The sequence below is a fragment of the Triticum dicoccoides genome, chromosome 3A, assembly GCF_002162155.2.
Source record: "Triticum dicoccoides isolate Atlit2015 ecotype Zavitan chromosome 3A, WEW_v2.0, whole genome shotgun sequence".
Taxonomy (NCBI): Eukaryota; Viridiplantae; Streptophyta; class Magnoliopsida; order Poales; family Poaceae; genus Triticum; species Triticum dicoccoides.
Window position 1 is genome coordinate 276607423 of NC_041384.1, and position 14844 is coordinate 276622266.

Sequence of the window (14844 nt, forward strand, 5' to 3'; positions counted from 1 at the left end):
AATGGAACCGGAAGCAGTTACGTCATAATCACGTGGCAGTCATGAGACTTCAGGTTCTAGAATTTTTTCTCTTCCATATTTATTATTCCCTTTATATTTGACGAGAAGCCAGATGGTACCTTCATATTGAGCAGGCATTCAAAGAAGATTTCCTTCTCTTCTTTGGTAAGAGCATAGCTGGATGACCCTGATGTATGACGTCTTTTCCATGCATATGTTGCTGGTCCTCCCGTGCATCCGGTGTATCTTTTCTCTTCCCATACACACCCAAGAAGCCAAGCAGGGTCACGCAAAGACTCTTCGTCTTGTGAATCACGTCGATTGCGTAGCAGACCTCTGGGTCTTTCCAATACGCCAAGTCCCAAAGTATAGATTTCTTCTTCCACATGGGTGCGCGTCCATCAGCGTCGTTCGGAACAGGTTGTCCGCCAGGATCCTTTCCAAAGACTACCTTCAAATCCTTCACCATATCATGTATATCAGCACCAGTATGGTGGTGAGGCTTCGTCCGGTGATCCGCCTCACCTTTGAAATGCTTGCCTTTCTTTCTTACAGGATGCCTACTCGGAAGAAATCCACGATGTCCTAGGTACACATTCTTCCTACAATTACCCAAATATATACTGTCGGCATCATCCAAGCAGTGCGTGCATGCGCAATATCCCTTGTTTGTCTATCCTGAAAGGTTACTAAGAGCAGGCAAATTATTGATGGTCATGAACAGCAACGGCACGGGTTCAAATCCTCTTACTCACTGCAGTAGAGGATGCAGTCATTAGGGCATGCATGTATCTTCTGCACCTCTAACCCTAGAAGGCAGACAACCTTCTTTGCTTCATACATACTCTCAGGCAATTCGCTGTCCTTTGGAAGAACCTTCTTTAACATTACCAGCAACTTTCCAAATGCCTTGTCAGATACACCATTCTCTGCATTCCATTGCAGTAATTCCAGTGTGGTGCCCAGCTTTTTATTGTCAGTTTCACAATTCGGGTACAACAATTTCTTGTGATCCTCTAATATGCGCTGCAACTTCTTCTTCTCCTTTTCACTTGCGTAGTTTCTCTCTACATCGGCAATGGCCCGACCTAGATCATCAGTTGGCTCATCTAAAGCCTCTTGTTCAGCTTCTTCCCGCATTGCCGGCTCAGCTTCTTCCCCATTGTTGTATCATCGTATTCAAGGAACCCATGGCCAGGATAGCTATCGTTGTCCTCTTCTTCTTCATTTTCTTCCATCATAACCCCTCTTTCTCTGTGCTTGGTCCAAACAATATAGTGGGGCATGAAACCGGACTCAAACAGGTGGACGTGAATGGTTCTTGCGTTACAGTAAGTGCGATCATTCTTACAGCCAGCACATGGACAAGGCATAAAACCATCCGCCCTCTTGTTTTCCCAAGCCGCAATCAGAAAAGTATGCACACCCACAACAAATTGGGGAGAGCATCAGTCATCGTACATCCATTTCCGACTCATCTTCATTACACAACACCGAATAGGCCAAATTAATACAAATTCATACATAAAGTTCATACAATACTTATTCTCATAAAGCAAACATATAAATAGCTCTCTAGCTAAAGAATTAAAATGCAACAACAAATGTGATCAAGATCACAACTAAGGTAACAATTGATCCAATAGCATAATGATACCGAGCCTCACTATGAATGGCATATTTTCTAATCTTTCTAATCTTCAAGCGCATTTTCTCCATCTTGATTTTGTGATCATCGACGACATCGGCAACATGCAACTCCAATTCCATCTTCTCCCCCTTAATTCTTTTAAATTTTTCTTTCAAATACTCGTTTTCTCTTTCATCTAAATTTAACCTCTCGACAATAGGGTCGGTTGGAATTTCCGGTTCACATACCTCCTAGATAAAAATATCTATGTCAGTTTGATGGGCATAATTTGTCATAAACACGAAATGCAACAAAATAGTTATAAAAGAAAATATACCACATCCGAATCATAACCCGGATGAGGGCCGACGGGGATGGGTCGCAAAACCATGGCACCATGAATAACAAACAATGTACGGGTAAGATAAACATACAAGTAACTATATATCTAAATCACACAAACATGATTTTTTTATATAAAAAAGATAAGAACAAGGGGGCTCACCCCACAAGGTGGTGCCGGCCACAAGACGGTGTCAATGATCGACGGTGGTTAGGACGAAGACGAGAAGGCACTATGTACAGCACACCTACATATGCAAACTCCCAAGATCGACGGTGGACGGAGACGAGTTATTTTGAGCTCAAATTGCATATAAATCAAATAAAATACCACATATAATTCCTCCCAAATTATTAAAACCCACAAACTAATGACTATATAAAGCATTGCAAAAGCTAATCTAGCAATGAGAGATGAAAGGACAAAGTTGCTTACCTTTGTGATCACTTGAATGGATGGAGGCCTTCAAATCTTGACAGAATTTGGGCAAAATGTCAGATGAGCTCGAGGTAGAGGGGGAAGAACAGAGAGGAGAGGGGAAAGGGGGAAAAGAGAGTGAGCTCGCTCGCGGGTGGACAAAGGGTTTATATAGGATGACCTTTAGCACCGGTTCATGCCATGAACCGATACTAAAGGTGCTGGAGGGGCCCCAGACAGACAACATCCTGCCACCACTCTCTTTAGTACCGGTTCGTGGAACGAACCGATGCTAAAGATTCACCACGAACCGGTACTAATGAGAGCGGCCCAGCTAGTCGTTGGAACCGGCACTAATGGTCACATTAGAGCCGGCTCATTTACAAACCGGGACTAATGATCTGAACATTTGACCCTTTTTCTACTAGTGTACAGTGTGCCGCGAGCCGGGTCCGGGCCAGTACCATCGTCGGGGTTGTTGGGGAAGGCACTCCTCCACTCGTCGACGTCGATCTCCTCGTCCTCGGGGCCCACCTCGACGCCCTCTGCGCTACCATCACCACCGCCTTCGACCTCGTCATCAGAGGAGAGCGCGATAACCTCGCCGCCCTCCGCGCCGCCGTCCTCGCCGCCTTAGACCTTGTCGTTGGAGGAGAGCGCGATAACCTTGCCGCCCTCTATGCCTCCATGAGCTTCGTGTGCTGCCGGTGGAGCTCTTGCATGTAGTCCTCATCGGCGGCCTCAACCTTGAGACGCTCCCACGCCTCGCGGTCCTCCCGCGCCATAGCCGAGTTCACCACCCCTGGCTCCGGTAGAACGAGGTAGACGTGTGCCGAAGGGGAAATTGAGCCTAGCCGCCGCGAGGTGCCCCTTGCATAGAAATCTCTGCTCCTCGTGAGCCAGCCTAGTGAGGCTGCCCCCAGGGAGGCCTTGGTGTCATCCGCCTCGCGAGGCTCGGCCCCTCGCGAGGGTCTTGAGTTGCTGCTACTGAAGATGGGCCGTACTGGGTTGTTGATCGAGCCACGCCACGGGCCGCAGGCAGGCAAGCCTGGGTTCCCCCGTTCCCAGGACGCTGATAGTAGCCCTCGGGCCCAAGGCGCACTCAAGCTTGGCTTCAAGGCGAAGCCAAAGGGCAAGTGCGGAGCGCCCCGGGCCCCAACCGCCTGTGGACCCGGTTAACGCGTGGCGATTGATGGGACATGGGCGTCCCCACTTCCTCGTGCAGCCTTGATATTCGCCCGGCTTGGCGGCCGTTTCCATTGGCTCGACTCCATCTTCATTGCTCGTTGTGAGCTTCCTCAGCCCTTCCACTATCTTAGTACCTCCTTGTCACCATGGCGCCGAAGTCTGCAAGGAAGAAGAAGACGACGAGCCGTGCCCCAGCCGAGCCTGCGCCGGCCTTCGAGATTTTCATTAAGCGGTCGGTGGTGGTCAACCAGGAGATGCTGGACAAGGTTCCGCCAGCAGTCGCCTCAGAATCCAACGAATGGGGGGCGATGGCGGCTCGTCCTGGCTCCTGTGCCATGATTGATATGATAGCCACCGAGATCCCCATTCATCTTCATGCCCTCTGGGCCGGCCTAATTCCCCCTTTTTCCTCCTTCAATGTTGTGCTCTCGCATTACCAAATCCATGCGTTGCATCTAGATCCTCAATCTATTGCACTCCTTGATGTCTTCGCCTTCATCTATGAGACCATGGTGGGCATCGCTCCTTCCATGGCTTTGGTTCGCCATTTCTTCTCTCTCCATCTGACCGACGACCGCCAATGCTCGGGATGCGTGACCTTCCAGGCTGTAGCAGTGACGGCTGGCTCGGGAATTGATTTCGAGCTCTCGCTGCTCGTAAGAGGGTTCTGAAGGTGGTGGGTGTTTGTGGATGCCAGCGTGCTCTCCCCCTTCTCTTGCTCACACAGGCACTAGCCGCCCCAAGCTCCGGCTGGGGACATGTGAGGCTCGCCGACCAACGGCTCGCCCATGTTTGGCACCAGCTGACCAGGTTGAAGGATCCTGGGGTGACAACACCCATGGTGGTGAAGGAGTTTATCTGATGCCTCATTGCTCCTCTCCAGCGTCATTCTCGGCCGATGTGGACCTTCTCCGTCTATGGGGACCCCATGAGGCTTCATGTGTCTGGTCTTCCTCCTGAGGCGCGGCGTACGGTGTTCGAGCTCCTGACGGGCGACCCAGCGCCAGCCAATCTGCTGAAGGAGGGTTGCCTCTTGTACTGCTGCTCGAACAAGGTGCAGTTCGTGAAGCAGATGCCTCGTTTCGACGAATGGGGCCTGCGCCCAGTAGGCCTTGAATGGCCTTGCGAAAGTCCCGTTCTCGTGGTTCTCTTGCCTGCCGTCACTTCGGTGTTCACCCCGGAAGTTGGAGGAAATATGCCCTAGAGGCAATAATAAAGTTATTATTTATTTCCTTATATCATGATAAATTTTTATTATTCATGCTAGAATTGTATTAACCGTAAACTTAGTACATGTGTAATACATATACAAACAGATTGTCACTACCATGCCTCTACTTGACTAGCTCGTTGAATCAAAGAAGGTTAAGTTTCCTAGCCATAGACATGAGTTGTCATTTGATTAACGGGATCACATCATTAGATAATGATGTGATTAACTTGACCCATTCCGTTAGCTTAGCACGATGATTGTTTAGTTTGTTGCTACTGCTTTCTTCATGACTTATACATGTTCCTCTAACTATGAGATTATGCAACTCCCGAATACTAGAGGAACACTTTGTGTGCTACCAAAACATCGGAACGTAACTGGATGATTATAAATGTGCTCTACAGGTGTCTCCGATGGTACTTGTTGAGTTGTCATAGATCGAGATTAGGATTTGGCACTCTGATTGTCGGAGAGGTATCTCTGGGCCCTCTCGGTACTGCACATCATTATAAGCCTTGCAAGCAATGTGACTAATGAGTTAGTTGCGGGATGATGCATTACGGAACGAGTAAAGAGACTTGTCAGTAACGAGATTGAACTAGGTATTGAGATACCGACGATCGAATCTCGGGCAAGTAACATACCGATGACAAAGGGAACAACATATACCGTTATGCGGTTTGACTGATAAAGATCTTCGTAGAATATGTCGGAGCCAATATGAGCATCCAGGTTCCGCTATTGGTTATTGACCGGAGATGAGTCTCGTTCATGTCTACATAGTTCTTGATCCCATAGGGTTCGCATGCTTAATGTTCGGTGACGATTGGTATTATGAGTTTATGTGTCTCGACGTACCGAAGGTTGTTCGGAGTCCCGAATGAGTTAAGGGACATGCCGAGGAGTCTCGAATTGTTCGAGATGTAAAGACTGATATATTGGAAGGCTATATTCGGACATCGGAAAGCTTCTGAGTGATTCGGGTATTTATCGGAGTACCGGAGAGTTACGGGAATTTGCCGGGGAGTATATGGGCCTTATTGGGCTTTAGGGGAAAGAGAGAGGGGAGGCTACACGCCCCCCCAAGGCCTAGTCCGAATTGGACTAGGGGGGGCGACGCCCCCTCCTTCCTTCTATTCTCTTGTCCCTTTCCTTCTCTCCTACTCCTACTGCATGAAGGGGGAGAATCCTACTCCCGGTGGGAGTAGGACTCCCCAGGGCGCGCCATAGTAGAGGGCCGGACCTCCCCCTCCTCCACTCCATTCTATACGGGGAGGGGGGCACCCCATGGACACACAAGTTGATCAGTTGATCTTTTAGCCGTGTGCGGTGCCCCCCTCCACCATAATCCATCTCGGTCATATTGTGGCGGTGCTTATGCGAAGCCCTGCGTCGGTAGAATCATCATCACCGTCATCATGCCGTCGTGCTAACGGAACACTCCCTCAAAGCTCTGCTGGATCGGAGTTCGTGGGAAGTCACCGAGCTGAATGCGTGCTGAACTCGGAGGTGCTGTGCGTTCGGTACTTGGATCGGTCGGATCGTGAAGACATACGACTACATCAACCGCGTTCTCATAACGCTTCCGCTTACGGTCTATTAGGGTACATGGACGACACTCTCCCCTCTCGTTGCTATGCATCACCATGATCTTGCGTTCCCCAACAGTGGTATCCAAGCCAGGTTTATGCGTAGATGTTATATGCACGAGTAGAACACAAGTGATTTGTGGGCGATACAAGTCATACTGCTTACCAGCTTGTCATACTTTGGTTTGTCGGTATTGTTGGATGAAGCTGCTCGGACCGACATTACGCATACGCTTATGCGAGTCTGGTTCTACCAATGTGCTTTGCACACAGGTGGCTGGCGGGTGTCAGTTTCTCCAACTTTAGTTGAACCGAGTGTGACTACGCCCGGTCCTTGTTGAAGGTTAAAACAACACTAACTTGATGAAATATTATTGTGATTTTGATGCGTAGGTAAGAATGGTTCTTTGTCAGCCCGTAGCAGCCACGTAAAACTTGCAACAACAAAGTAGAGGACGTCTAAGTTGTTTTTACAGGGCTTGTTGTGATGTGATATGGTCAAGACGTGACGAGATATAAGTTGTTGTATGAGATGATCATGTTTTGTTAAAGTTATCGGCAACTAGCAGAAGCCTTGTGGCTGTGTCTTTATTGCATAAGATGCAAGTGCCATGTAGTTGCTTTGCTTTATTGCTATGCGATAGCAATAGTTGCAAAAGCAATAGCTGGTGAGACAACCATGTGACGACACATTGATAAAAGATCAAGATGATGGAGATCATGGTGTTATGCCGGTAAGAATGAAGATCATGACAGTACTTTGGAGATCAAAAGCACAAGATGATGATGGCCATATCATGTCACATATTTTGATTGCATGTGATGGTTATCTTTTATACATCTTATTCTGCTTGATTTATGGTAGCATTATAAGATTATCTCTCATTAAATTTCAAGATACAACTGTTCTCCCTGAGTATGCACCATTGCCAAAGTTCGTCGTGCCGAGACACCACGTGATGATCGGGTGTGATAAGCTCTATGTTCACATACAACGGGTGCACGCCAGTTTTGCACACGCGGAATACTCGGGTTAAACTTGACAAGCCTAGCATATGCAGATATGGCCTCGGAACACTGGAGACCGAAAGGTCGAGCGTGAATCATATAGTAGATTTGATCAACATTGTGATGTTCATGGCGATCTCTAGATTAGTTCAAGATGGACAATCTTCTTCACTAGATTTTGCCCTCGGGGCTTGCCCTTGTGGATGAGGTGAGGAGAAAATTTGGTTCCACCGCGCACTTCTCTCCTTCTCGTGATCATCAAGAGTTCTTTCTTGTGGTCACTTTCTCTTCGGCCTCCTTCCCACTCCATGTGGATTCTGTGGGTATTGCCTTATAATGCTGCATTAGCGGAATCAATTCTGGTTTCAAGGTGAAGCAAATCAATCCGCGTGCTTTTAAGTTCTCGGTAGCCAATAATAAAGTGGGTCATTTCATCTATGGTCTCAAGGATCGAGTGTGGCTGGATTTTGTGTGTCACTTTCATCTATTCAATGGCTGTTTCACTCGAGCCCCGACTTCTCCTGATATTTGGCATGCGGACATGGCCTTGCTAGAGCTTGATAATCGCCGTTCTGATCAGGACTGATCACAAAGGGAATTTAGTAAGTTTGCATTGGCCCCGATGACACATATGAATTTCTCTTATTCCAATGCTGCTGAGGCTTCTTCTTCCATGATCTCTCCGGTTCATTCTGATTCTTCGATCATTGATCATGAACAAATCAAATTTGGCGAATTTGTCGTGTGCATTAATGACAAGCCGGCAATTAAGATTATCAAGAGACACAAATCCTTAATGGACATTTATCTCCGACAAGAAGATTTGGAGGATAATAATACCCCTGATTTTTTATGTCTGGGAGCTTTTAAATGCCTGATCAAGGTGCCTTATCCACGTCTGCCTTAGAGTTTCCTGGCCTCAGCTTTCAAATATGCCCCGGCCCACTCCAGTTGGCCTCCTATCCTCGTAGCCCGCCACAAGGCGGATCTGGCCCAAGCCTGCTATTCTCAGGAGGACATTGATACTTTATCCATCAATTGGGCCTCCCTATGCTCTAGATGCCTACAATGGGGACACCAGAAAATACATTGCCAAGCTCGTCTTATTTGCATTTATTGCTCCTCTCCTGGTCATAAGGTAATTGATTGCCCCTCCTGGTCTTTACCAAAGCATCATAATTCCTTAGTAAATAACTAGGATAAAGCAATCCCCAATACTGGATTATCTGCACACATATTACCTATTATGGATAGACAGCCCAGACCGAGAACTACCGTCCGATGCTCATCCTACGGTCACTGTGGGCATCTAGAACGTGCATGTCTTAAAAAGAAATTTAAACAAAAATGGAAGTGGGTCTCAAGAATGTCGCAGACTTCCCATCCTACCCCTCATGTTCCAACTTCTGTTGCGATTTCCCAAGCGACACCGCCCACGCCCACCCATTCACCCCCTGCCACCTTCGCTCTGCTCCACTACAATGGCCAACTATCCCCTCAACCCCGTCCCGTTCCTGTCGCCAGGCTTCGCCATCGAGCCTGGTTCGGCGAACCGTGTCGTCCGCAGGGGCATGGTGGTTGGCCTGATCCCTCCTCTCAACCACAATTACCTGGCAATAGCGGAGACAAGCCACTACGTCCCTCTGCACCGCCGGGCCGCCATCTGCAACACCATCCGAGGTTTGCTCCATGAAGCTCAGCTTTTTACCACCAAGGTCAACGACCATCCTTTTGGCATAGGGATCTTTGGATTTGTAGACTCGTTCATCAGGGATACTGCGGTTGCCACACCCTTTGAGTTAGAAGATGAAGATCTGCTTGTATCGTTTGTTCCTCACCATGAATCTCTGAACCGCCGCACCACCTCCTTTGAACCCGAGGTCTGGCTTATGTACTTTGGCTTCCCTTATGATTACCAGATGGACTATTACATCAACAAGTCTCTGGGTGGATTTGGGTCTTTAGTTTCCTAGTATAACCCACGGCAGGATCGCCGGTTCGTGCTTATCAAAGCGCGTGTGATCAGTCTCAGACGTATTCCGAAGAGCTTTGTAGTTGGCAACTTGGTGGTGCTCGCGACTGTTGGACAGTGCAAATCACCATACTTCATAGCAATGATTGCAATGCATTGCTCCCTGAGGTGCCCCCAGCTGGCGAAGAAGAACCTCCACCTGATGGCAATCCCCACCCCCTCCATGGTCCTCATCTCACTACGGAACAACTGTATCAAGAATAGGTCCATGCTTGGCTCGTGTAGAATGCTGCTCCTAACAATGCACCACCTGAAGGTCAGGCCGCACCTGGTAATACTAATCAAGGTTGGGGCGCATGCTCCTCCTATGCCGCCGTTCCTGATGAATTACCAAGTGTGGCTGGCTGAACAAGGTCTCTCAGTGCAAGATGGACTAGTCCCTGACAACAATACAATGGATAATGCTGCTCAAGCCTGGAATGATTCCAGCACTGTCTCTGATGATTCTAGCTCTAAACACTCCCTGGCTATGATAGTGCTGCCTAGTGACATGGAACCACCCGCTATTGTCGAGCGCATCAATGTTTTTATGGAACTACATGCGCAAGGGATTCGTTTTGGTTTATCCACTCAAGGTGAGCAGCTTATGGCACTCCTGCTGGACGACCCGGTGCCCCGTCAGTAACTGAATAACACTATCTTTGCGGTGTTGCGCCCGCTCTTGGCGTCAGTTGGGCCATGGAATCGTGGTTATGGCTTCAGGAATGACAATCTCCATGTGGAGATTCAAGTGGACCTGGGGAGCACAGGGATTCAGTTTACGCAGATGCCAATTCCAGGTCACTCAGCTCCAGCCAATACAGTGCACATTTCTGAACTGACTGAACCTGCATTCAACAACAACAACAATCTGCTGAGACTAACTGCTCCGGTGGACACACCTCTTGGTATCATTGGTGCTGCTAGTCAGGACACCTCCGAGAGCAGCTCTTTGGACACATCTCAGCAACAATCCAATACTGCACTTGCTTTCTCTGAATCTGGTTCCTCTGCTCTATTTGCTAACAGCAACACTTCTCTAGAGGAAGTTTAGTCTGCCGTTGAAAGTACAATGTCTGAAGCTAACAACAGAGCTAACAAGCAGCGTAAAGGGAAGCTTCATGTTCCTGTGGACACCACATTGCTTCGTCGCAGAAACAGATCGACCAAGTACGATGGATTCCGGGTCCCCCAACCTTCTGACACGCTTCTGCCTAAATCCAAGGTGAAGCCCTGCATCAACCCTGCTGCTCCAGTTACTGCAGAAGACAACCTCCCTCAAGTGCAAGATGCAGAGATCCCACCACCAACGACAATTGAGTCAATGCAAGCTATCAGCACACAACTGTGTGCTATTCCAGCAGAAGAACTGACGGTTGCTGCGCTTTCCAAGCCGGTGGATGGATCGACCTCTTCGATCTAGTTATCCTCTAGTATCTTTACTTTTATGCCTCTTTTGCAAAACTAGAACGTGTTATGTTGGAACATCCGTCGTCTTAATTCGTCAGACAAACAGCTAGCTCTCTCTAATGCAATCAACGTTAGTGGCTGTGCGGTTATATGTTTGCAAGAATAAAAAATGCCTTGCGTTGATGATTCCTCCCTTAAAGTTTATGCCCCAAACGTTTTGATAAGTTTGCTTATATTCCATCGCGCGGCGCTTCTGGTGGTATTATTACGATATGGAATAGTCATCTTTTCACGGGACAGGTTTTCTTATCTAAACATTTTGCTTTGGGGGTTGAATTTACGTCAACCCAATCGGGCCATCGTTGGAAACTAGTAAATGTATACGGTCCTTGTCAACGAGAACAAAGATCCACATATACACAATGGCTTTTTGACTTGCATATTCCCCTGACAGAAGATTGGCTCATTCTGGGTGATTTTAATTACATACGCTCACCGGAAAATCGTAATAAACTAGGAGGAGACATCCACGATATGTTCACTTTCAATGACTTTATCCATGAACAAAATCTAACTAAGCTACCTATAAAGGGAAGAAGATATACGTGGTCTAACATGCAACAAAACCCTCTGTTGGAACAGCTCGACTGATTTTTTACATCCTTAAACTGGACTGCCACGTTTCCAAACACCACGGTGAGCCCCCTTGGTAAGCCAGTCTCTAATCATGTCCCCTGCTCTGTGGCCATTCAGACCACCATCCCACGCAGTAAGACTTTTAGGCTTGAAACCTACTGGATCTCACACCCAGGGTTTATGGATGTTGTGTCCCTAGCCTGGAATAAACCAATCAAATATAACAAGAATGCTAATGCAGCATCCCGGCTGTGTCAATAACTCAAGGCAATCTGTCACGCTCTCAAACATTGGAGCCGTCATATCTCTAGACTGAAAATTGCGATTGAAAACACCAATAAAGCTCTGGCTGAACTAGACAATATTGCAGATCAATGGTCCCTCACTTTGCTAGAAGGTAATCTTAGAGATATACTCAAAAAACACTTGCTTCGCCTTCTACAATACCAAAAATAATATTGGAAAAAATGATGCACCATTCGATGGATTCAATTTGGTGATGAGAACTCCAAAAAATTTCAAGCGGTGGCCACTGAAAGATATAGAAAGAACTTTATAAAAACCTTGCAAGATCAAAATGGAGTTGAGGTGGATGATCACATAGCGAAAGAGGCAATCTTGTTTGATACATACAAAGACAGACTGGGATCACACAACCCACAACCAATGAAGTTCAACCTTTCACAAATGCTCCGACAAGAGGTAGATTTTTCACAGCCTGATTACCCCATTTACACATGCAGAAATAGACGCGGTAGTCAAAGAAATGCCACCAGATAGGGCACCAGGACCGGATGGGTTTAACGGTGCATTCATTAAAGCATGCTGGCCTATTATCAAACATGATATTTATCAGCTATGCGAAGAGTTCCATGGGGGGATTTGAATCTAGAGAGCATCAATTATGGCCATATCACTTTGATACCTAAGACTAATCCTCCTATGACAGTCAATGACTTTCATCCGATCACACTCCTGAATTGTTGTCTTAAGCTTATAACCAAGATCCTTGCCAATCACCTTTAGAAGATTATTCTGCAGATTGTTCATCGCAACCAATATGGCTTCCTCCGTGGTCGTTCCATTCATGACTGCCTTGCCTGGGCTTTCGAGTATATTCATCAGTACCAAGTGTCCAAACGTGAGATCGTACTATTGAAACTAGACTTCGCGAAGGCATTTGATACGATCCAACACCCTGCGATGTTGCTCATTATGAAACACATGGGCTTTCCAACCCAATGGTTAACCTGGATGGAAAATATCTTCTCATCGGGCAAATCCTCGGTGCTTCTCAACGGGGTTCTAGGTCGACAATTTCTCTGTAAATGCGGAGTGCGTCAGGGCGATCCTCTGTCACCATTGCTATTTGTGTTAGCAGCTGACCTGCTCCAAACCGCTCTTAATGAGGCACTTCAAAACCAGACCATCCAACACCCGATCCTGCCAAAGGGAAATGACCAATACCCGGTGATTCAACACGCCGATGACACAATAATCGTCCTCCCTGCATGCATCAACCAGGCCGCCAAGATCAAACAAATACTTGATGATTATGCCACTTCCGTGGGACTCAAAATCAACTTTCATAAGTCAACTTTGGTGCCCATCAACACCCTTCAGGACAAATGCGATGCGATGACAGTGATTTTTGGCTGTGCTCAAGCAACCATGCCATTCACTTACCTTGGGCTGCCCTTAGGTACTACTCGACCTTTGGTTCTGGATCTGACACCTTTTGTTTGCAAGCAGAAAGAAAAATCACTACGACTATGTCACTCATGTCTTATGCGGGTATACTAGCACTTATAAACACCCTCATCACGTCACTGGCTATCTACCCCATGGGTACATTAAGACTCCCTCCGAAAATTATTGCCTAGTTGGACAAAATCAAACAGTACTGCATCTGGAACAAGAAAACGGATAATGGGGACAAATGTAACTCGTTGGTAGCTTGGTCCATGGTTTGCCGCCCAAAAAAGAGTGGTGGACACGGGATACTGGACCTACATGTTCAAAACGACGCTTTGTTGCTCAAACTCCTACACAAGTTCTACAATTAGCATGACACACCTTGGGTTAGCCTCATCTGGAACACATACTATATAGAGTCTGTACCCCATGCAACAGAACCCTGCGGCTCCTTTTGGTGGCGGGACCTCATCCAATTAATGCCAATTTATCGAGGAGTGACCCAAGTCAATGTGCACAATGGCAGCTCAGCCCTATTCAGGAAAGACGACTGGAACAATTCTATATATGAGGGAAAGTACCCAAGAGCATTTTCTTATTACAAGAACGGAGACATTCTGATTCAGGACTTCCTCAACACAACTGATCTGGCAACAACCTTTCATCTCCCACTTTCAATACAAGCACACGATGAGCTGAGGTAGATCCAAAGAGAGGTAGCAAACGTGGAACTCGTGAACACGAATGATACATGGACCTGCTGTTGGGGTGCACATAGTTTCAAAACAACATCATACTACAGTTATTACTTCAGAGAGGTAAGTGCGCATGTGGCATTCAAATGGCTATGGAAAACTAAGTGCACGGCAAAGATAAAGGCTTTTGGGTGGCTGCTACTATCTAACCATCTCAATACAAGGAACATGCTACAACGGAGACATTATAACATTGGGACCAATATGGACTGTTTGTTATGGGGTCAACACATTGAAGAAACGGTGGAACACCTCTTCTTCCACTGCACTTTCAGCCAGTCCTGCTTAAGGATGGCAATGGGTCGGGTTTGGATTGGGTTGAACAATATCAAATCCATATCCATATCCATGAAGGCAGTCCCAGCCCATCCATGAAATATCCATGGGCGAAAAATTGTGACCATGTCCAAATCCGATGGATATCCATACCCATTGGATATCCATCAGGTCCTGTCAAGACCTATACATAAGACATAACTCATTGCACAATGTGCACTCTGCATTGGCGTGCTCACTCCCTGCCATGCAGTCATAGCCCTTGCATTGTCCCACTGTTGCGGCCATGCACCAATGCATGTGTGGAAAATCAAAGACGGAGGGGTCAAGGAGATATGGAGTTGGGTTGTCGCAGGCTAGTAGTGGCTGCTGCAGCGATCCACCTTACGTGGGGGTAGCGGCTGGCAGCGGTGGCCACCTCTAGGGCTATGAGAGGAGTAACTGAAGTAGATGGCACCGATTCTCAACAACAAGTAATTTAATTAGTGTAGATAATAGGATGAGAAGGTGTGTTGGAGTATGTTACGGTGGGGATTGTGTAATTTCTTTTGGATGTTTTAGATAAAGGATAAAATTATAGTGGGACATGTGAATATGGGGTAGGGGTTGCATAATATTGCTCGTTATGTCAGACGATCGGGTCGGGTTTGGATATATCCATGGGTACAAGATA